Raw genomic sequence first — 24,587 nt, forward strand, 5'->3', positions numbered from 1 at the left:
ATTATTTTTGAGTTTAAAACTCATTCAAGCATGTGAAATATGCACCTCCTTTAAAGAATTCCCCTTCCTTACATATGTGTCAAAATTTTATTGCTCATAGTTTTTTTACTAATAAACCTTGTACATTTTCAACTCTTCATCTTATGTGAAATGTGCACCTCCTTTAAAGAACTCCTCTTCCTTACATATGTGTCATAGTTTTTTTTTTACTAATAAACCTTGTACATTTTCAACTCTTCATCTTATGTGAAATATGCACCTCCTTTAAAGAACTCCTCTTCCTTACATATGTGTCATAGTTTTTTTTTTACTAATAAGCCTTGTACATTTTCAACTCTTCATCTTATGTGAAATATGCACCTCCTTTAAAGAACTCCCCTTCCTTACATATGTGTTTATTTACTAATAAACCTTGTACATTTTCAACTCTTCATCTTATGTGAAATATGCACCTCCTTTAAAGAACTCCCCTTCCTTACATATGTGTTTATTTACTAATAAACCTTGTACATTTTCAACTCTTCATCTTATGTGAGCATTTACTCATTTTTAGGTATCTTCTTTTACAATTTGGATTTATCTCCTCCCTACACATGGATTGATGCTATTGGCCCATAGAAACCTTAATTGGACCATAGTCTAAAGATTTCTGAAAATCTAGGCCCTTAGACTAAGGTTCTTTATACCTATTTCCAATTAAATTCCAATTGCACATTGGAAAATTCTTTTTGAATTTCTGTTTCAGGGGAACTTATTTTAATAAGATGAGTTATTTTCCTATCCAAAAATATTCATAATCTGAATATTCTCTCTCTAGAATATTTTCTCTCTCTAGGTTAAAACAGTTAGAAACAAGGTCTTTATATTTCTGAAGAGGGATTGATTACGGGGGAAGATACTAGACATCAAAAAGGGGGTTGGGGGAGGAATCTTACATTCTACCCCACTTAAAAAACGCGAGATGTCCTCATCTCGCAACTTGTGATAATTTCGCAAGATGCACGAATATGAGACTTAGAGAAAAATTTTAATCAAGATTAACCACCAAGAAAAGTCTTAAAGAGAGCAAGATTCAAAATAAGAACAATATTTAAACTTTATTCATTCTCGGAACTTATACAGTAAAGATAGAAGAACTCTTTACACTTCCATAAGCCCGTCCATCATATGGTCACAAAAGCAGTCCTCACAAGCTGCACAAGTATAGGGTAACTCATCTATGGGAATGATTCTACTGGTTATTGCCGCACCTATCTCAGTGGTATGAGGTGATCTAACAAAAGGACCTCTGAGAGGCAAGCCAAAAACGGGGTAAAGGCATATCTTCTCATGAGGAAGAAAACACGCCAATAAGAAGACCCGCTCAGAAAACCCAAGATGCCTTGATCTCATGACGCAGTAGTATCGGGGACCCAAACCCAAGGCTTCAATAACCATGGCCAAGCGGACATTATTACGAAAGTGCTGCTGACCCCAGGGTGTTACCCTAGTTATGTTTTGATAGGTCCGCCATTTGGTCTGCGCTACAGAAGTTCCTAGGTGAGGAAAAAGTGAGCGCTCATACTGTTCTATAAAGTCTTTCTTCACAGACTCTCTTGCGTCTTGAAGGTGAGAAATCATCATGGATAAAACTAGTTCTTGTTGCCAAGCCATGAAGGAGATTAAGAAAGAAAGGAGATTGATGGGAGTAAGATTACTGTGAGCGACAAGTAAAAGTTACGACTTATATAGAGGAAGGAGCTAGCGTAACCTAGAAGCCAACGGTAACTTGCCACTGAAGTTTTACCGTCTTTCCATGATTTGTGTTTGACACATTTTTCTATAGAAGGCATTAAGAATTTTGAGATGAGGAGATAAAAGAAACTTGTAGGCTAAGTCACCTACTTTCATTGAATTCAGATATAAGGATCACAATATCTGGGGGATAACTTCTTATACTCCCCAAGAGATAAAGAACTTCTTTTGGGCCGTACTCGAATGAAAACCAAAACCTTGGTATCCAAAACACCGATTCTCACTTCTAAACTCATTGTTCTAAATCCTTAAAACAGGCGTGACTCCTGAGAAGTATTCTAGGAAAAGGGTCTTCCTTTTTTAAACAGAAATTTTCTTTTATTTTAGAGAGGGAATAATTATAAGATCAGAAAAGAAGATTCTTACTCCAGTATACCTCAAAGGTTGGGGAGGAATCTTACATCCTACCCCACTTAAAAAGTGCGAGATGTCCTCATCTCGCAAGGTAGAGGACAACTCTTTTTCTTAAGATCCAATTTTATTCTGGGGTTCCTTATATTCTGGTCAACCCAACAGAATACTGGGATAAATATCCCTTATATAGAACTCATAATTAAATAACAATTCATTCAGATCTTATCATTCATATCTTTAACATGATAATGGTCCATTAGACCGAAAAATTTCCTTCTGAACATTCTTTCACGAGAATTTCAGTTAAGTTAGTCCTCAATTTGACATCCCTTAACTTGATCTACCGGTCAAGTATTAACAGTAACAATCTAACAGCACAACCCACTAACCTCATAGTGATTGGCTGAATTCATTATCATCATTCTAGTTATGAATATCATCACAGGGACTCGTCCCATTCCCCCTCATTGTGGTTTCATTATATTTCAACTAATTTTTAAAAATCAACATTTTTTTTCAATCAGCATTTTCAATCAGCATTTTCAATCAGAATCCAAATCAATTCATCAATTCTCAAACAGAATTAAAAATCATATCAATCACATGCAAAATCATCATCTGGATAGCATTAACGCTTATAATTTCAAGTCTTAGATTTACTCGTATATACTGTCAGTAAAGAGCTGCAGTATACTCTCGGTATATACGGGTAGTCACGGCCCTTGGAATTATAAGGTAAATACTATCATGTCTAGGCCTCAAGCAAGTCGGGGATTCTATATAATTGCGGTACTTCCATCTGAAGACCCAATTACCAAATTGCGAGTTTCAGTTTGAATATCAAATTGTATGAATTATATCACACAATTATAACCTTTTTGTGTTTCTTGATAAATTTTTGACATATTTGTCTTCTCAGTTGATCTTTATTAACCAAATGCTCTGATACCAACTGTAAGATCCCTGTTCCCACCGAGCAACGGATTCGGGGTACTGGCAGCGGAAGTAGCGCTTCTCGCGCGGAACAGGGGTCCCACACTCGGGGCCTCGCCCACGGATATCCGGATAAGAGACTAATCCGTCGGTTGTTCCAAAACCGAACCCGGAAAAACTTCCTTTACCGGAAAGCACGGGCGATTCCACCAGGATAACTTTTTACTCTAACGTAGTCAAGATCATTTCTGATCGAGATGATCCGATTACATCTATAAGATACTTAGTCAGTTCAAGGAAGAAACTTGCACTTGGATCATTGGGATCAACGCTTTTTTCCCCATTCAAGAGGCACAGCCGTTGATTCCTATCCATAGAACAGTTTCTGTCCGGGATTTATTTTTTTTTTTCTATCGTAAAAACAAAAGTTTGAGTCTCGATTTACGGATCCATCAGTCCAGCCTAACCCCATCCGATCCCATGGGTTAGCCAACCGCCCAACCACTGTAGTGATGGGATCCAATTAAAAATTTGGTTAGGTTTTGTCCCGGGTACCAAGGAAAAGAGTTCCAAGGCCCCCTAGCCGGATGTTCATGCAAAATAAAACTAGTCACACCACTCACACACCCAATATGAAATTGCCCTTTTTCAACCAGATTCAACCAGTTTAAAACAATCCTTTAATAAAACCATAGTATCATTGATCACCATCTTCCAATTTATCCAATTGATTCTTAATTTCCCATCATTCCTTCATCAGAGTATCTATGGCATCATTGGCAACTAGAACGCTCAGGAGCCGTTTCGATAGTTCCTAGCCCATAATACTTGGCAATATAATCACTTAACAAGATGGACTCTCGTTGAAGATCAGCAAGATCAACCAACAGATCCATATAAGGAGCCATGGACTCATCCATTGAAGACCAGCAAGGTCAATCAACCAGATCCATGCTCGATTTCAGAAAACAACTCCAACTCTGTTCCAATATCTTCCTCGACACACGCGTGGGTATCCTAGGCAACCCAGAGCCCGAGCACCGTATGGTCAGCACCCTCTAGGATCCTTCGCAGGTAACCTAGCGCTTCACGCATAGGCCGCTTCCTTGGCCCCTCATCCACCGTACCGGAAGCTCACCATTTTAATCGCACCGAGGCTGGTCAAGACCTCGGCCGACCTTGCTACGCGAGACGTCCTTCATTGACTCCCCGTCAGCAGTTGCAACTTTACCATCACGACTTTAATCACAAGACGGTCAAAATGCTCCCCCCAGCATTCTTGACATAAAACAATCATTTACAAACAGCATTTACAAACAGTATTTACAAACAGTTTACAACACAATTTCTATTTTAACTTTCATTTTTCCACATCATCCTTCATCAATCTACATTACTTATTCCATATTCCATTTATATGTATACTCATCCCATCACATCATTTCTATCTCATCCTTCAGATTCCCTCACATCGCATATCGTATATTCACATCCATACATCCACATCTATATGTGTACATTCACATCTACATGCATACATCTACATCTCTATGCATACATCCACATCCACATTCACATTCACCTCCATACATCTACATCTACATGCATACATCCACATCTCCATTCACATCTACATCTATACATCTACATCTACATGCATACATCCACATCTCCATTCCCATCTACATCTATACATCTACATCTACATGCATCCATCTACCTCCACATCCACATCTACATCTATACATCTACATCTACATGTATACATCCACCTCCACATCCACATCCGTATCTATACATCTACATCTACATGTATACATCCACATCCACATCTATACATCTACATCTACATGCATACATCCTCATCTCCATTCACATCTACATCTATACATCTACATCTACATGTATACATCCACATCCACATCTATACATCTACATCTACATGCATACATCCACCTCCATATCCACATCTACATCTATACATCTACATCTACATGCATACATCCTCATCTCCATTCACATCTACATCTATACATCTACATCTACATGCATCCATCCACCTCCATATCCACATCTACATCTATACATCTACGTCTACATGCAAACATCCACATCTCCATGCATAATAAAATTCTTTTAATTAATCTAGGATGATAGTTCCTAGAATATGGTAGGAAGTCCTCTTTTTATGCTTTGAATGAATTTATTTTATGCGTAATTTCTATAAAAATTTTGCCATAGCTCTGCTACTATGACTGACAAATCTCAATTTTTTTCTAAGGGATAAAGCTCATTATTAAAGAAATAATTAGAATGGTCTCTAATTGGATCATCAATCCATAATGGTCTCTAATTGGATCATTAAGAAAACAATTAGAATGGTCTCTAATTGGGTCATCAATCCATAATGGTCTCTAATTGGATCATTAAGAAAACAATTAGAATGGTCTCTAATTGGATCATCAATCCATAATGGTCTCTAATTGGATCATTAAGAAAACAATTAGAATGGTCTCTAATTGGGTCATCAATCCATAATGGATTGAATCATCAACGTGCATAAACTAAAAGCATAGCAAAAGCCATTAATTTGGCCTCAAGCATAGCTTAATCTTGGATTAAGAAAAAGCTTTATGAAAAGCTTCATTTGGATTGAGAATGGGTCATGAGTATGACCATTTCTTGAGTGAGAGAGAGAAATTATAAAAACCATTAGAATTTAAATATAAGTGGAAATTAACTTCTATAGCATTTATTAAATTATGTAACTCTTCACTACTATTCACCAATTAACTTCAATAGCATTTAAAAAAAACCATACCAATTAAACTTCTCAAGCTTGAGAGGGGTTGAGAAGAGAGAATCATTGAGAAATTATAGAAAAGATCAAAATTCAATATACTTACCTTATGATTTGCTTGATTCTTTATTCACGGTAGAGGCCCCCAACCAATCAATTGGTTTAGTATGTTGATGGAGCCACCAATGGGGATTGAAGAAAGAGGGAAGTATCAAAAACTAGTGAAATATTAAAGAATTCACAGTTCTTGGCTTAGGTAGAGTAGAGTAACAAGGCATAAGACACTATATATTTTAGCTTAGGTGGAGTAGAGTAACAAAGCATAAGACTCTATCTAATTTGGCTTAGGTGGAGTAGAGTAACAAGCATAAGAGACTATATATTTTGGCTTAGGTGGAGTAGAGTAACAAAGCATAAGAGACTATATTTTGGCTTAGGTGGAGTAGAGTAACAATGCATAAGACATTATATTTTTTTCAACAAGGGGAGGCTTCTATTTATAGGAAAATTTGAGCTCCTAACCAAACAAATTGATTCTAGAATTTTCCAAGTCAGTTTGGTTGAATTTGGACTAGATTTGGACCTAGTTTGGTTACTTTTTGATTCGGTTTGGTTCCATTTTGATTTGGTTTGGTTCAAGAGAGATGAGAGATAAAAATATCACATTATTTTTGAGTTTAAAACTCATTCAAGCATGTGAAATATGCACCTCCTTTAAAGAATTCCCCTTCCTTACATATGTGTCAAAATTTTATTGCTCATAGTTTTTTTACTAATAAACCTTGTACATTTTCAACTCTTCATCTTATGTGAAATGTGCACCTCCTTTAAAGAACTCCTCTTCCTTACATATGTGTCATAGTTTTTTTTTTACTAATAAACCTTGTACATTTTCAACTCTTCATCTTATGTGAAATATGCACCTCCTTTAAAGAACTCCTCTTCCTTACATATGTGTCATAGTTTTTTTTTTACTAATAAGCCTTGTACATTTTCAACTCTTCATCTTATGTGAAATATGCACCTCCTTTAAAGAACTCCCCTTCCTTACATATGTGTTTATTTACTAATAAACCTTGTACATTTTCAACTCTTCATCTTATGTGAAATATGCACCTCCTTTAAAGAACTCCCCTTCCTTACATATGTGTTTATTTACTAATAAACCTTGTACATTTTCAACTCTTCATCTTATGTGAGCATTTACTCATTTTTAGGTATCTTCTTTTACAATTTGGATTTATCTCCTCCCTACACATGGATTGATGCTATTGGCCCATAGAAACCTTAATTGGACCATAGTCTAAAGATTTCTGAAAATCTAGGCCCTTAGACTAAGGTTCTTTATACCTATTTCCAATTAAATTCCAATTGCACATTGGAAAATTCTTTTTGAATTTCTGTTTCAGGGGAACTTATTTTAATAAGATGAGTTATTTTCCTATCCAAAAATATTCATAATCTGAATATTCTCTCTCTAGAATATTTTCTCTCTCTAGGTTAAAACAGTTAGAAACAAGGTCTTTATATTTCTGAAGAGGGATTGATTACGGGGGAAGATACTAGACATCAAAAAGGGGGTTGGGGGAGGAATCTTACATTCTACCCCACTTAAAAAACACGAGATGTCCTCATCTCGCAACTTGTGATAATTTCGCAAGATGCACGAATATGAGACTTAGAGAAAAATTTTAATCAAGATTAACCACCAAGAAAAGTCTTAAAGAGAGCAAGATTCAAAATAAGAACAATATTTAAACTTTATTCATTCTCGGAACTTATACAGTAAAGATAGAAGAACTCTTTACACTTCCATAAGCCCGTCCATCATATGGTCACAAAAGCAGTCCTCACAAGCTGCACAAGTATAGGGTAACTCATCTATGGGAATGATTCTACTGGTTATTGCCGCACCTATCTCAGTGGTATGAGGTGATCTAACAAAAGGACCTCTGAGAGGCAAGCCAAAAACGGGGTAAAGGCATATCTTCTCATGAGGAAGAAAACACGCCAATAAGAAGACCCGCTCAGAAAACCCAAGATGCCTTGATCTCATGACGCAGTAGTATCGGGGACCCAAACCCAAGGCTTCAATAACCATGGCCAAGCGGACATTATTACGAAAGTGCTGCTGACCCCAGGGTGTTACCCTAGTTATGTTTTGATAGGTCCGCCATTTGGTCTGCGCTACAGAAGTTCCTAGGTGAGGAAAAAGTGAGCGCTCATACTGTTCTATAAAGTCTTTCTTCACAGACTCTCTTGCGTCTTGAAGGTGAGAAATCATCATGGATAAAACTAGTTCTTGTTGCCAAGCCATGAAGGAGATTAAGAAAGAAAGGAGATTGATGGGAGTAAGATTACTGTGAGCGACAAGTAAAAGTTACGACTTATATAGAGGAAGGAGCTAGCGTAACCTAGAAGCCAACGGTAACTTGCCACTGAAGTTTTACCGTCTTTCCATGATTTGTGTTTGACACATTTTTCTATAGAAGGCATTAAGAATTTTGAGATGAGGAGATAAAAGAAACTTGTAGGCTAAGTCACCTACTTTCATTGAATTCAGATATAAGGATCACAATATCTGGGGGATAACTTCTTATACTCCCCAAGAGATAAAGAACTTCTTTTGGGCCGTACTCGAATGAAAACCAAAACCTTGGTATCCAAAACACCGATTCTCACTTCTAAACTCATTGTTCTAAATCCTTAAAACAGGCGTGACTCCTGAGAAGTATTCTAGGAAAAGGGTCTTCCTTTTTTAAACAGAAATTTTCTTTTATTTTAGAGAGGGAATAATTATAAGATCAGAAAAGAAGATTCTTACTCCAGTATACCTCAAAGGTTGGGGAGGAATCTTACACATAGGAGCATGTTTGAGTACGATCGTATGGGAAAGACTTGGATTTTCCATGGCCTCTTAAGCACCAAGAGACTTGAAAAATCTGCACCGGGTGCTAATTACTAACCCAAACATGCTTCGATCATGATCAAACTTAGGAAGCATGTGGGGGTGAGTCCTCCCCACACATGCTTGCAAAGTTTGGTCCCCATTCACAGCATGTTTGGGTATGATGGTATGGGGTAGACCCGGATATTCCATGTCTCGAGACTTGAAAAATCCACACCGAGCGCTAATTACTAACCCAAACATGCTTTGATCATAACAAAACTATGCAAGCATGTGGGGGTACCCCCACCCACATGCTTGCAAAGTTTGGTCCCCCCATCAGAGTATGTTTGGGTGTGATGGTAAAGTATGAGGAAGACACGGATTTTCCATGGTGGCCTCTCAAGCACTAAGAGACATGGAAAAGTCCGCACTAGGCACTAAGTACTAACCCAAACATGCTCTGATGGGGAACAAAATTTGCAATCATGTGGGGGTGTCCCCCCCCACATGTTTGCAAAGTTTGGTCCCCATCGAAGCATATTTGGGTACGAAGGTATGGGGAAGACCTAGATTTTCCATGGCTCTTAAGCACAAAGAGACTTGAAAAATCGATAATTACTAACCCAAACATGGGGAAGACCTAGATTTTACATGGCTCTTAAGCACAAAGAGACTTGAAAAATCGGTAATTACTAACCCAAACATGATTCGATTGTGACCAAACTTTGCAAGCATGTGGAGATGGGCCCCTCACATGCTTGCAAAGTTTGATACCCATCGAGCATGTTTGGGTAGTACGATGGTATGGGAAAGATTTGGATTTTCCATTGGCCTCTTGAAAAGCACCAAGAGACTTGAAAAATCCACACATGACACTAATTAATAACAAAAACATGCTCAAATGGGGACCAAAATTTGCAAGCATGTGGGGGTGGCCCCCCCACATGCTTCCAAAGTTTGGTCCCCACATCGGAGTATGTTTGGGTACAATAATGGTATGGGGAAGACCCAGATTTTCGATGGCCTTTTAAGCACTAAGAGACTTGAGAACTCTGCATCGGGCGCTAATTGCTTCTAGCAGCCCCAGACAAGCTCTGATTTGTGACCAAATGTTTAGCATGTGGGGATGGATCCCCCCACATGCTTGCAAAGTTTGGTCCCCATCGGAGCATGTTTGGGTACGATGGTATGGGGAAGACCCGGATTTTCCATGGCTTCTTAAGCACCAAGAGACTTGAGAAATCCGCACCGAACGCTAATTACTAACGCAAACATGCTCTGATCCTGACCAAACTTTGCAAGTATGTGGGGGGTGGGCCAACCCCACATCCTTGCAAAGTTTGGTTCACCATCGGAGAATGTTTGGTTACGAAGGTATGGGGAAGAGTGGGGTTTTCCATGGCCTCTAAGCAGCAAGAGACTTGAAAAATCCCCATCGGGCACACTAATTACTAACCCAAACACATGCTTGCAAAATTTGGTCCCCATTGGAGCATGTTTAGGTACGATGGTATGGGGGAAAGACTTGGATTTTCCATGGCCTCTTAACCACTAAGAGAGACTTGAAAACTTTGCACCAGGTGCTATTTATCAATCTAAGCATGCTCGGATCGTGACCAAACTTTGCAAGCATGTGGGAGTAATCCCGCCCACATGCTTGCAATGTTTGGTCCCCATCGGAGCATGTTTGGGTACGATGGTATGGGGAAGACCCGAATTTTGCCATGGCGCCTCTTAAATCACCAAGAGACTTAGAAAATCTGCACCGGGCGGCGCTAATTACTAACCCAATTATGCTTTGATCATGACTAAACTTTGCAAGAATATGGGGGTGCCCCCCCCACATGCTTGCAAAGTTAGGTTCCCCATTGGAGCATGCTTGGGTACGATGGTATGGGGAAGACCTGGATTTTCCAGGGCCTCCCCTCTTAAGCACCACCCAGAGACTTGAAATATCCATACCGGGCACTAATTCCTAATGCAAACATGCTCCGCTCCTGACCAAACTTTGCAAGTATGTGGGGGTGGCCCCTCCCCAAATCCTTGCAAAGTTTGGTCGCCATCGGAGAATGTTGGGTACGATGGTATGGGGAAGAGTGAGATTTTCTATGGCCTCTTAAGCACCAAGAGACTTGAAAAATCCACACCCCGGGTGCTAATTACCAACCCAAACAGATGCTTGCAAAATTTGGTCCCCATCGGAGCATGTTTCGGTACGATGGTATGGGGAAGACTTGGATTTTCCATGGCTTGTGTTAACCACCAAGAGACTTGATGAAAAATCCGCACACCGGGCGCTAATTACTAATCCAAACATGCTTTGACCATGACCAAACTTTGCAAGCATGTGGGGGTGGCCCCCCACATGCTTGCAATGTTTTATCCCCATCGGAGGCATGTTTGGGTATGATGGTATGGGGAAGACCTAGATTTTCCATGGTGGCCTAAACATGCTCCGATCAATGATCACACTCAATGATCACACTTTGCAAACATGTGGGGGTGGACCCCCACATGCTTGCAAAGTTTGGATCCCATCGGAGCGCATATTTAGGTACGACGGTATGGGGAAGACCTGGATTTTCCATAGTCTCTTAAAATAAGTACCAAGAGACTTGAAAAATCCACACTAGGCGCTAATTACTAACCCAAACATGCTCTGATTAAGACCAACCTTTGTAAGCATGTGGGGGTGGATTCCCCCCACATGCTTGCAAAGTTTGGTGTTCCCATAGGAGCATGTTTGAGTACGATAATATGGGAAAGACTTGGATTTTCCATGGCCTCTTAAGCACCAAGAGACTTGAAAAATCTGCACCACCGGGCGCTAATTACTAACCCAAACATGCTCTGATCATGATCAAACTTAGCAAGCATGTGGGGGTGAGTCCTCCCCACACATGCTTGCAAAGTTTGGTCCCCATCGGAGCATGTTTGGGTATGATGGTATGGGGAAGACCCGGATATTCCATGTCTCGAGACTTGAAAAATCCACACCGAGCGCTAATTACTAACCCAAACATGCTTTGATCATAACAAAACTATGCAAGCATGTGGGGGTACCCCCACCCACATGCTTGCAAAGTTTGGTCTCCCCATCAGAGTATGTTTGGGTGTGATGGTAAAGTATGAGGAAGACGCGGATTTTCCATGGTGGCCTCTTAAGCACCAAGAGACATGAAAAATCCGCACTGGGCACTAATAAGTACTAACCCAAACATGCTTCGATGGGGAACAAAATTTGCAATCATGTGGGGGTGTCCCCCCCCACATGTTTGCAAAGTTTGATCCCCATCGGAGCATATTTGTGTACGATGGTATGGGAAAGACCTAGATTTTCCATGGCTCTTAAGCACAAAGAGACTTGAAAAATCAGCAATTACTAACCCAAACATGATTCGATTGTGACCAAACTTTGCAAGCATGTGGAGATGGGCCCCCTCACATGCTTGCAAAGTTTGATACCCATCGAGCATGTTTGGTTAGTACGATGGTATGGGGAAGATTTGGATTTTCCATTGGTGTAAGGTTCCTCCCTTTAAAAATGGGAGAAACACTTAAGATAGTCCGCTAAGTCTTATCTTGGGAAAAATTTCCTATTCATCGACACCTTGACCCTGTAGAGATTCAAGGATACGATTCATAGGTATGACCTAGCTCTATCCCGCAGGGGGAGCGTGATTTCCTAAACATCAAATCACCCATAGGGCAATTGATCAAAAATTGGGCAACTACTAGACTTGATGTCTAGAGACAACGCTTTTTTCCTCATCTTTTGTAAGGCACAGCCGCTGACCTAGTTTTCTAGAATAGAGTTGCCCAAGAACCTAACTATCTAACGTAGGGCTTTCACTTAATCTATTGGAAAGCTACCCGACTAATCGGGTCCACCCATCCGTAGGATGGTGCCGTCAGGGCACTCCATCCTCCCACTTTCCACCCTACTCACGCATCAATTTGTTTTCTAATTAATACTACCACACTGTTTGACATAAATAAGCATATTCCTTAATTAGGGCCCTTCTTCACAAGGTTCGTTATAACAGCCTTCTCACACAATACAATCATACCAAAGACAAGATGCAATTATATAAAAAGTTTATACATGAATCCATTTCCATACAAGCCAATCCGGCTCTCTTATTCTTATTCTGCCGATGATCTAGAATTCGGCCTTCCAGCCTCTACATGCTGGGCAAAACCCTACGGGACCATACACCTCATCGTCGGCCGCTGGCGAGGACTCAAGCCGGCCTGTCGCCCTCTCAGGCTCCATCGCTCGATCCTCCCGCCCCTCAGAGGGATGTCTGCACACTAGGGTGGGCTTATTTACCGCACTAGCCTGGGCCCTCAGAACTAGGCAGCCTCATAATCTCTCGCCTCAATCGGCGATCCTTATTCTTCCAAAGGTATGAGGGATACCTTGGACCATTACCGGGCTTTGCTAACGACGCCGCCCGGCTACACAAGCACGGAACGGAGTTAGCGTTGAAGCCAAAAAAAATCTTGCATTCCAAAGATAACAACTTCAATGCAATTTTCTAAGTATAGCATTCACAATTCATGAAGATAGCAATTTCAACGCAATTTATCGAAAACAACATCACATAATTCATAATTTCATATAATTTTTATGTCGTCATTTTAAGAGGAAAAGACACCATTCATTAATACTAATTTAAGAAAAAATCTCTTCTTTTGAAAATTAACCAAGCTAACCTGGCCACCGTTTCCTTGAGGGGCTTGAAAAGGGCGGACTGGAGCCGCGTTGGGCGCATCTTCCCCCATCTCATTGTTACGTGCGCCTCTTGAGGCAATATTTTGTCATCTGCGGGATGAGGCCATCTTAGGCGTTGCCTTGTAGAGCTCGCTGCTGCGATCGAAACGCTTCAGTCGGATCTGAATTCCGAGCTCGTTTGCTCACCGTATGAGCAAAAGAAAATGGCGCACGAACCCTCGCTTGAGCCAAAAATCCCTTACTAAAGTCTACGCAAATGGGGGGGGGGGGAATTGTGAGATGTCCTTAAGGCCAAAGGCAAAAACGTGGAAAGGGCTGGGAGGGGTGGCTGCAAGCCTCTCTGTAAGTCTATTCACACGGGGGGGAGGAGGGGAGAAGAGTTAAGGACACTGGTCCATGGCAAGAGGAGGATGGAGGAAGATTGGCTTATCTGAAAAGAGCCAAATGAGGGGGTGTGAGAGGGGTGGCTGCAAGGGCGGCTGTACTTGCAGCAAGTACGCTACGCAGGGACGGACGGCGGTACGGACGGCGGCACAACAGGGCATACGCTACACAGAAGTACGTGTCGACTGAGGAGCACCCCGAGGGTTTACATAGCTGAGGGGTGAGGGTGCGGGCGCTGCGCAAAGCAGGGACGAAAGGACGGTGTACCTTCAAAGGCTATGGATCAGTGGCCTGCATGGGTCTACCGGAAAGGTACGGTGTCGGTTGTTTGGGAAAGGAGTGGTACGCATGTACCTTATCCGGTCTGGGTGTCCGCGCAAGGGTATGCGTGGACCAAACAGTGGGCGGCCGTCCTTTGGTTCTTGGGCGGCCATTGTACGGGCGCCCTAGTAAGTGTGTACGGACCAAATTTTTGGGACGGGGTACCCAAATTTGGGGCGCCCGTCTCGATTTGCGTGCCGGACCGCCCCGGGGGGCGAAATTTTTTTTTGTCCGGGAGGTTCTCCTGGTCGCAGGGGTTCAGACCGTTTGTCAATCGGACGTGTGGTCGTGCATTTATTAAGGTTTAAATGTTGCCGTTTTCTAACTAAAATGATTGAAATTAGCGTCGTATAGGCTTGATCCGGTGTCCGTTTTGGATGCTGTAAAATCCTATATTAGGGTAAAATCGCGCGCAGATTCCAAATTTGGGCTCAGAATTTGAAGATTCTAAGTGGAAATGACTCAAATAATAAAATTATTGATATTTATACCATAAAAACTCATAATTACATGGACATTTCTTTATTAGTGAAGATGGGTACGTTACATTCTTCCCCCCTTAAAGAAATCGAGATGTCCTCATCTCGTCATGAATTGGGGATAATCCTTTAAGAGTGTAGCTCCATCTTCCCAAGTTGCATCCTCTTCAGGGTAATCTTTCCACTGAACTAGATGTTCTACAAGAGTTCTATTTCGGAGTTGCCTTTCCCTAGAATCTATGATGCTATTGGGTTGTAATTCAAGGACTCCTTGAGTAGGGATTACAACTTGTTCATCATCAAGAATATGATCGAGACTGGGGACATATGGCTTTAACAAACTTACATGAAATACATTATGGACTTTGATATGGGCTGGAAGTTGGAGTTTATAGGCACTTTTACCTAGACACTTGATAACTGTATAAGGACCACAATACCTAGGGCTGAGCTTCTTATATTTCCCAAGTGATAGAGAACTTCATTTGGGTCGCACCCGTAGAAGAACTTTGTCTCCTTCCTTGAAGATCCTTTCAGACCTCTTGTTGTCAGCATAATGTTTTTGTCGATCTTGGGCAGCTTTAATATCCCTTTGGATAGCTTTGGTTTGTTCCTCCATCTCTTCGAGCATTTTCCTGGATGCCTCAACTCTTATGGTCGGATCAGAGAAATTTAGAGGAGACAAGCATTCTTGCCCATAGAGTGCCTTGAATGGTGACATTCCTATGCTTTGATGATAAGACGCATTGTAGGCAAATTCTACCAGAGGAAGGTATTGAATCCACCTTCTGGGTTCCCGTCCACAGTATGCTCTGAGAATGTCTTCAATTACTTGATTGACTCTCTCAGTCTGGCCATCGGTCTCTGGATGATAAGCTGTGCTAAAGCAAAGTTGAGTCCCCAGAGCTTGAAATAGAGACTGCCAGAATTTTGAGGTGAAGTCAGAATCCCGATCACTTACTATCCTTTTTGGGAGACCATGAAGTTTGAAGACTTCTTTGATGAATATACGAGCAACATCAGAAGCTTTGAAGGTCTTCTTTGCTGGTATAAGGTGAGCTACTTTGGTAAGTAAGTCCACTACTACTAGAATGGAGTCATATCCTCCTTGAACAGTGGGGAGACTTGTGACAAAATCCATACTAATGCACTCCCACTTCATTTGGGGAATATCTAAGGGTTGAAGCTTTCCAGGCATCTTGACCCTTTCAGCCTTGATCCTTTGGCATGAGAGACATTGTTTCAAGTACCGAAGCACATCATTTTTCAAGCCTGCCCAATGAAAGCTCCTTCTTACTGCATTTAATGTTTTTGCATAACCTGGGTGTCCTACAGCAGGGCTATCATGAGCTTCGTGGAGGATTAGTTTCTTTAAAGCAGGATCCTTAGGGATACATAGCCTGTGATTGAAGTAGAGGCTTCCTTCATGAGTGGAGTATCCCTTGATTAGATTCTTCTCTTTCTCTGAATGTCCCCCTTCTTCTACTAACTTTATCATCCTCTGATAATCTGGGTCATGAGATGAGACTTCTTCCACCTTGACTAGTATGGGATTATTTGGCATTGAAACTGCATTCAAGAAAGATTTGCGGCTAAGTGCATCTGCTACCACATTATCTTTCCCAGGACGGAATTTGATGTCGAAATCATATTCTTGTAGAATTTCAATCCATCTCCTTTGCCGCATGTTGAGGTTAGGCTGGGTGAAGATCCACTTTAGACTTTTGTGGTCAGTTACAAGCTGGAATTTGCCTCCCAAGAGATAATGTCTCCATAATTTGAGGCAATGAACAACTGCTAAGAGTTCCAAATCATGGGTGGCATAGTTTGCTTCATATTGCTTCAGCTTGCGGGAAGTATAAGCGACTGGTCTTCCTTCTTGGCCTAAGACACTACCAAGTGCTAGGCTACTAGCATCGGTAACCACTTCAAATTCCTTGGAGAAATCAGGAAGCTTTAAGACTGGGGCAGAAGTAATAATGACTTTCAGCTGATCAAAGCTGTTTTGATGGATTGGCAGCCACACTATTTTGCAATCCTTCTTAAGAAGATCTGTCAAGGGTGCAGCTACCAAGGCATAATCTTTGATAAAAATCCTATACCAACCCGTGATTCCCAAGAATCCACGAACTTCACGAACTGATTTAGGGGGTGGCCATTCTAGAATATCCTTGACCTTGGCGGGGTCTACTGAGATGCCATCTTTGGAGACGATGAATCCAAGATACTCAATTTGATGAGTAAAGAAGGTACATTTGCTCTTCTTGGCATAGAGTTTGTGTCTGCGCAGCAATTGCAGAACTCTACGCACATGCTCCTCATGCTCTTCCATTGATTTGGAGTAGATTAGGATGTCATCAAAGAAAACAAGCACAAACTCGTCCAAGTACGGGCGGAATATATCTTGCATTAGGCGGTTGAAGGTTGCAGGAGCATTGGTTAACCCGAATGACATTACAGTAAACTCATAGTGGCCATAACGGGTATTGAAGGCTGTTTTGGGTATATCTGCTTCCTTGACTTTGATCTGATAGTAACCAGACCTCAAATCTATTTTTGAGAAGACTTTGGCCCCATAAAGCCTGTCAAGAAGTTCATCGATGCGAGGGATAGGATACTTATTCTTGACAGTGACTTGATTGAGCCCTCGATAATCTATGCAGAGGCGGAGAGTCCCGTCCTTCTTTTTTTGGAAAAGAACAGGTGCTCCCCACGGAGAGCTACTGGGGCGTACAAATCCTTGTTCAATGAGTTGGGAAAGTTGCTCCTTAAGTTCAATGGCTTCATGAAGGGACATTTTATAGGGAGTTTTTGAGACGGGTTGAGCTCCAGGGATCACCTCGATTTCATGGTCGACTTCTCGAGGAGGCGGTAACCCTGTAAGCTCGTCAGGGAAGATGTCAGAGAATTCTTGGAGCCAAGAGGGTTCTGTCTCCATACTAGGTTCAAAGACTTTGTTGAGTTTGACTAAGAAAACTTGCTGACCCTTACGTGTCCCCTTGAGAAGATGTTTTGCCTTGACTACCCTAGACTTAGGTTTTCCTGTGATTCCCTGAACAGATATTACTTGGCCATGCTCATTTTCAAAAGTGATACTCCCCTGGTTACAATGAATGCTAGCTTTGTTTGCAATTAACCAATCCATCCCAAGGATTCCATCATAAATTCCTAATGGCAAGACTCTAAAGTGACCATGAGTTTGCTCATTACCCAGCTCAAAATCAAGGTTTCCTATAGAGTGGCGAGACACTACTTCTTTCCCACTGGCTAACTCTACAATCATTTTTCTAGCTGATTTTTGACTCAAGTTTAATTTTTGCAAGCACCTAGGAGAAAGGAATGAATGGGTACTGCCACAATCAATCAAAAGCTGAAATGGCTTACCGTGATGAGTGGCGGGGGTTTGGATTACACCAAATTGTTTATTCGGACCTTGGTGTTCTACCGCCGCATGGACGGTGGCGCGCTCTTCTTCAGCCTCTTCCAAGGTTGGTTCTTCACTTATAACACAGGCAGTTCTAGCAACTGTTCCTCCGCGGCCTCTGCCACGACCACTGCCTCTTGCACCTTGGTGGGTAGGGGTTCCACGGCCTTGATTTCCTCTGTTACCTTGGGGGAATGATGTTGCCATCTTGGGACAATTGGCTCTAAAGTGTCCCGGCTCATTGCACTCAAAACACAGAGGGCCTTCTCTAGAAGAAGCAGCATACGAGCGGGGGGCAAAAGAGTTGCCTTGTCGCCCTCTGTTGTAGTAGGGAAAATTCTGTTGAGGTTTCTTGTAGGGTTGATCTCTAAGGTTTGCCTCAGGGTAAGATCTCTTTTGATTCTTCGGTTTGTTAGCCTTCATTTCTTTCACAAGGGGCTTTGCTCGTATGAGAGCATCCTGTAAAGTGGTTGGCCTCATTGCTTCAAGGCGAGAATCTAGGGGTTCATTTAGCCCTTGGCAGAAACGAGCCACTTGCTGGGAAGTAGTCATAGCTGGGGCATACTTCCGAAGGGTAATAAATTTGGAATAGTAGTCCTCAAGAGTTAAGGTGCACTGTCTAAGACTAAAAAACTCATTCATCTTTATGGACTCATGGGATGGAGGAAGATATCTTTCCTTCACTGCCTGCTTGATGTCTTCCCACGTTTGAGAATGCTCGGTGACTTCCTTGTCACGGCACCACTGTTTCCACCAGAGTTTAGCATCTCCAGTGAGGCGAAATCGTGCGAGCATAGACTGATTTGCTACTCCAGTACCGGCAGAGCAGAGAAATAATCGTCCATCGCCTCAATCCAGACTTCAGCATCCTTCTCAACCTTTGAACCTTCTCAACCTTTGAACCTTCTCCTTTAAAGGAGGGAGGTTGCATTTGCTTGAGCAGGAGCTTCTTCTCCTGGGTATCGGTATAAAGCGCATTGGGAAGTGGAGGGTGGTCATCCTGGCCATCATCGTAAAAACAATTTTTAAGATTACAAGATTCATATTTGCACAACGCTTAATTTTTGGAGAGCAAAACCATTGAAATTATTTTATTTCCAAATATTTACAAGGACAAGTTTTATTACAAAGATCTGAGACTAATATAATTAGTCTTATTTGACATCAAGGGAAATTCCTAGGCTTCACTGTGACATAAGGGTAGAGCGGTCCACATATGTGAAATATGGGGGTTCCGCTGTAGTTTCTAAGACTCTAAAAACTGATGGTAAGGGTGGTAAACTCTGGATTGGGGTGGGTCCCAACACCGCTACTCTATCAGCAGGTAAGACCTGCATCACTTTATCATACACCCAACGATCCTGAGGTATGCGAACCCCATCTATAGTCACCGAGGTGTCGTCCCTGGGGGTACCGACGAACCAAAATAAGCGGACCATCTTCAGCTTCTCAATCCAACGAATCCGCTTAAGGTCGGTGGTGAGGTTCCCAGTCTGATCTGCTCGGATGAAGAAGTATCTCGGCCCACGACTCCAGAAATCTCTACCCCATCCTCTCTGAATACGAGAGAAATGAGGGAGGGATATCTTCTCTAATATCTGCACCATGGTGTCGCGAAACTCAAAATTCGAGGAGTGACTAGCAGTCTCGAAGATGCATTGGAAAACTAGAAATTTGGAGTAGGCATCTTCCTCTTCCACAATCATTCAAACATCAATTCAATCTTATTTGTTTTAGTAGGATGTCTTTACTAATTAGCATTATGTTAGGTAAAACATTTATTACAAAACAATCCTTAAACTGCAATTCCTAGGAGTCAAACTTGCTCTGATACCAATTGTAAGGTTCCTCCCTTTAAAAATGGGAGAAACACTTAAGATAGTCCGCTAAGTCTTATCTTGGGAAAAATTTCCTATTCATCGACACCTTGACCCTGTAGAGATTCAAGGATACGATTCATAGGTATGACCTAGCTCTATCCCGCAGGGGGAGCGTGATTTCCTAAACATCAAATCACCCATAGGGCAATTGATCAAAAATTGGGCAACTACTAGACTTGATGTCTAGAGACAACGCTTTTTTCCTCATCTTTTGTAAGGCACAGCCGCTGACCTAGTTTTCTAGAATAGAGTTGCCCAAGAACCTAACTATCTAACGTAGGGCTTTCACTTAATCTATTGGAAAGCTACCCGACTAATCGGGTCCACCCATCCGTAGGATGGTGCCGTCAGGGCACTCCATCCTCCCACTTTCCACCCTACTCACGCATCAATTTGTTTTCTAATTAATACTACCACACTGTTTGACATAAATAAGCATATTCCTTAATTAGGGCCCTTCTTCACAAGGTTCGTTATAACAGCCTTCTCACACAATACAATCATACCAAAGACAAGATGCAATTATATAAAAAGTTTATACATGAATCCATTTCCATACAAGCCAATCCGGCTCTCTTATTCTTATTCTGCCGATGATCTAGAATTCGGCCTTCCAGCCTCTACATGCTGGGCAAAACCCTACGGGACCATACACCTCATCGTCGGCCGCTGGCGAGGACTCAAGCCGGCCTGTCGCCCTCTCAGGCTCCATCGCTCGATCCTCCCGCCCCTCAGAGGGATGTCTGCACACTAGGGTGGGCTTATTTACCGCACTAGCCTGGGCCCTCAGAACTAGGCAGCCTCATAATCTCTCGCCTCAATCGGCGATCCTTATTCTTCCAAAGGTATGAGGGATACCTTGGACCATTACCGGGCTTTGCTAACGACGCCGCCCGGCTACACAAGCACGGAACGGAGTTAGCGTTGAAGCCAAAAAAAATCTTGCATTCCAAAGATAACAACTTCAATGCAATTTTCTAAGTATAGCATTCACAATTCATGAAGATAGCAATTTCAACGCAATTTATCGAAAACAACATCACATAATTCATAATTTCATATAATTTTTATGTCGTCATTTTAAGAGGAAAAGACACTATTCATTAATACTAATTTAAGAAAAAATCTCTTCTTTTGAAAATTAACCAAGCTAACCTGGCCACCGTTTCCTTGAGGGGCTTGAAAAGGGCGGACTGGAGCCGCGTTGGGCGCATCTTCCCCCGTCTCATTGTTACGTGCGTCTCTTGAGGTAATATTTTGTCGTCTCCGGGATGAGGCCATCTTAGGCGTCGCCTTGTAGAGCTCGCTGCTGCGATCGAAACGCTTCAGTCGGATCTGAATTCCGAGCTCGTTTGCTCACCGTATGAGCAAAAGAAAATGGCGCACGAACCCTCGCTTGAGCCAAAAATCCCTTACTAAAGTCTACGCAAATGGGGGGGGGGAATTGTGAGATGTCCTTAAGGCCAAAGGCAAAAACGTGGAGAGGGCTGGGAGGGGTGGCTGCAAGCCTCTCTGTAAGTCTATTCACACGGGGGGGGGGAGAAGAGTTAAGGACACTGGTCCATGGCAAGAGGAGGATGGAGGAAGATTGGCTTATCTGAAAAGAGCCAAATGAGGGGGTGGCTGCAAGGGCGGCTGTACTTGCAGCAAGTACGCTACGCAGGGACGGACGGCGGTACGGACGGCGGCACAACAGGGCATACGCTACACAGAAGTGCGTGTCGACTGAGGAGCACCCCGGGGGTTTATATAGCTGAGGGGTGAGGGTGCGGGCGCTGCGCAAAGCAGGGACGAAAGGACGGTGTACCTTCAAAGGCTATGGATCAGTGGCCTGCATGGGTCTACCGGAAAGGTACGGTGTCGGTTGTCTGGGAAAGGAGTGGTACGCATGTACCTTATCCGGTCTGGGTGTCCGCCCAAGGGTATGCGTGGACCAAACAGTGGGCGGCCGTCCTTTGGTTCTTGGGCGGCCATTGTACGGGCGCCCTAGTAAGTGTACGGACCAAATTTTTGGGGCGGGGTACCCAAATTTGGGGCGCCCGCCTCGATTTGCGTGCCCGACCGCCCCGGGGGGCGAAATTTTTTTTTGTCCGGGAGGTTCTCCTGGTCGCAGGGGTTCAGACCGTTCGTCAATCGGACGTGTGGTCGTGCATTTATTAAGGTTTAAAGGTTGCCGTTTTCTAACTAAAATGATTGAAATTAGTGTATAGGCTTGATCCGGTGTCCGTTTTGGATGCTGTAAAATCCTATATTAGGGTAAAATCGCGCGCAGATTCCAAATTTGGGCTCAGAATTTGAAGATTCTAAGTGGAAATGACTCAAATAATAAAATTATTGATATTTATACCATAAAAACTCATAATTACATGGACATTTCTTTATTAGTGAAGATGGGTACGTTACAATTGGCCTCTTGAAATGCACCAAAAGACTTGAAAAATCCACACATGGCACTAATTAATAACAGAAACATGCTCGAAAGGGGACCAAAATTTGCAAGCATGTGGGGGTGGCCCCCCCCACATGCTTCCAAAGTTTGGTCCCCACATCGGAGCATGTTTGGGTACAATAATGGGTGGTTGCAAGATCAGGGTGCCCAGTTTTGTCCACTCAGGCATCCTGTAAACAGTTAAAAAATAGGCATTTGTTTATCTTTAGTGGCTAATCTCTCCTAGTAAATGAAGGAAATACGTTTCAAGTTCTTTTATTAGAACATCATACTCAAAGTTGGAAATATAGTTGCATAATTTGATTAAGCATTAGATAGTCAAAAGTCCTCATTTTCTTAGGTACAAAGTCAATGTATACACAGTGTCCCAAATTTGAACTGATTCCATAAAATGCTAATATCTTTTACATATAAACTCATATGAGATTCCCACTTTGTACCTTAGATCTTCACATAATATGGAGCTTAAGTTGATTTTTTGAGAAAATTTTAAGATATTTGTCTATTTTCTTTAAATATTTCAAGGTCTTTAAAGTGTTATAATTTACGCCACTTTTTGTACCCACAATAGCTACCACTTAAAATCCTCAATCTTGTAGATCAAAAGAGTGGGTAGATACTGAGACATTAGTAGAATGTGGTGGTTAGTAAAAATTGCAAATCCAATGGTTGGATTTTTAATGATCTCTTTTTTAAAGTTCTTCTAGACTATCAGAAGGCCTGTAAATATTAATAATCTAATTATTAGTAAAATTACATTTTTGATGTGAATCATCTAAAACCTATAGGGACTAGTGTTCTTGTAATGGTACATCTATGGAAAAATAAATTGGATCACTCTAAGTATGGAAAGATCATTTGTTTATCATTTCATCATATTTTTTATTAATTTTGATTAATTAGACTAATTTATATTAATTTAAGTTATATTGGGTTAATTTAAGGGCAAGCGTATTTTCTATTATTTGCTTGATCTCATTTTAAGTACCTTGCCCCCCAAAATTTGCTCTCCAAGCATTGTCCCAGTCCAGCATAAACTAGATAAAACTGGACACCCTGATCTTGCAACAACCCTAATGGTATGGGGAAGAACCGGATTTTCGATGGCCTTTTAAGCACTAAGAGACTTGAGAACTCTTCATCGGGCGCTAATTTCTTCTAGCAGCCCCAGACAAGCTTTGATTTGTGACCAAATGTTTAGCATGTGGGGATGGATCCTCCCACATGCTTGCAAGGTTTGGTCCCCATCGGAGCATGTTTGGGTACGATGGTATGGGGAAGACCCGGATTTTCCATGGCCTCTTAAGCACTAAGAGACTTGAAAAATCCGCCTCTGATCCTGACCAAACTTTGCAAGTATGTGGGAGGTGGGCCGACCCCACATCCTTGCAAAGTTTGGTTCACCATCGGAGAATGTTTGGGTACGAAGGTATGGGGAAGAGCGGGGTTTTCCATGGCCTCTAAGCACCAAGAGACTTGAAAAATCCGCATCGGGCACTAATTACTAACCCAAACACATGCTTGCAAAATTTGGTCCCCATTGGAGCATGTTTAGGTACGATGGTATGGGGGAAAGACTTGGATTTTCCATGGCCTCTTAACCACCAAGAGAGACTTGAAAACTCTGCACCAGGTGCTAATTACTAATCTAAACATGCTCGGATCGTGACCAAACTTTGCAAGCATGTGGGAGTAATCCCGCCCACATGCTTGCAATGTTTGGTCTCCCCATCGGAGCATGTTTGGGTACGATGGTATGGGGAAGACCCGAATTTAGCCAGGGGGCCTCTTAAATCACCAAGAGACTTAGAAAATCTGCACCGGGCGACGCTAATTACTAACCCAAACATGCTCCGATCATGACTAAACTTTGCAAGAATGTGGGGGTGCCCCCCCCACATGCTTGCAAAGTTAGGTTACCCATTGGAGCATGTTTGGGTACGATGGTATGGGGAAGACCTGGATTTTCCATGGCCTCCCCTCTTAAGCACCACCTAGAGACTTGAAAAATCCACACCGGGCACTAATTTACTAATGCAAACATGCTCCGATCCTGACCAAACTTTGCAAGTATGTGGGGGTGGCCCCTCCCCACATCCTTGCAAAGTTTGGTCGCCATCGGAGAATGTTGGGTATGATGG

The sequence above is a fragment of the Cibotium barometz genome, chromosome 5 (assembly GCF_041138505.1).
Source record: "Cibotium barometz isolate CiBa-2024 chromosome 5, ASM4113850v1, whole genome shotgun sequence".
In the NCBI taxonomy this organism is placed as follows: Eukaryota; Viridiplantae; Streptophyta; class Polypodiopsida; order Cyatheales; family Cibotiaceae; genus Cibotium; species Cibotium barometz.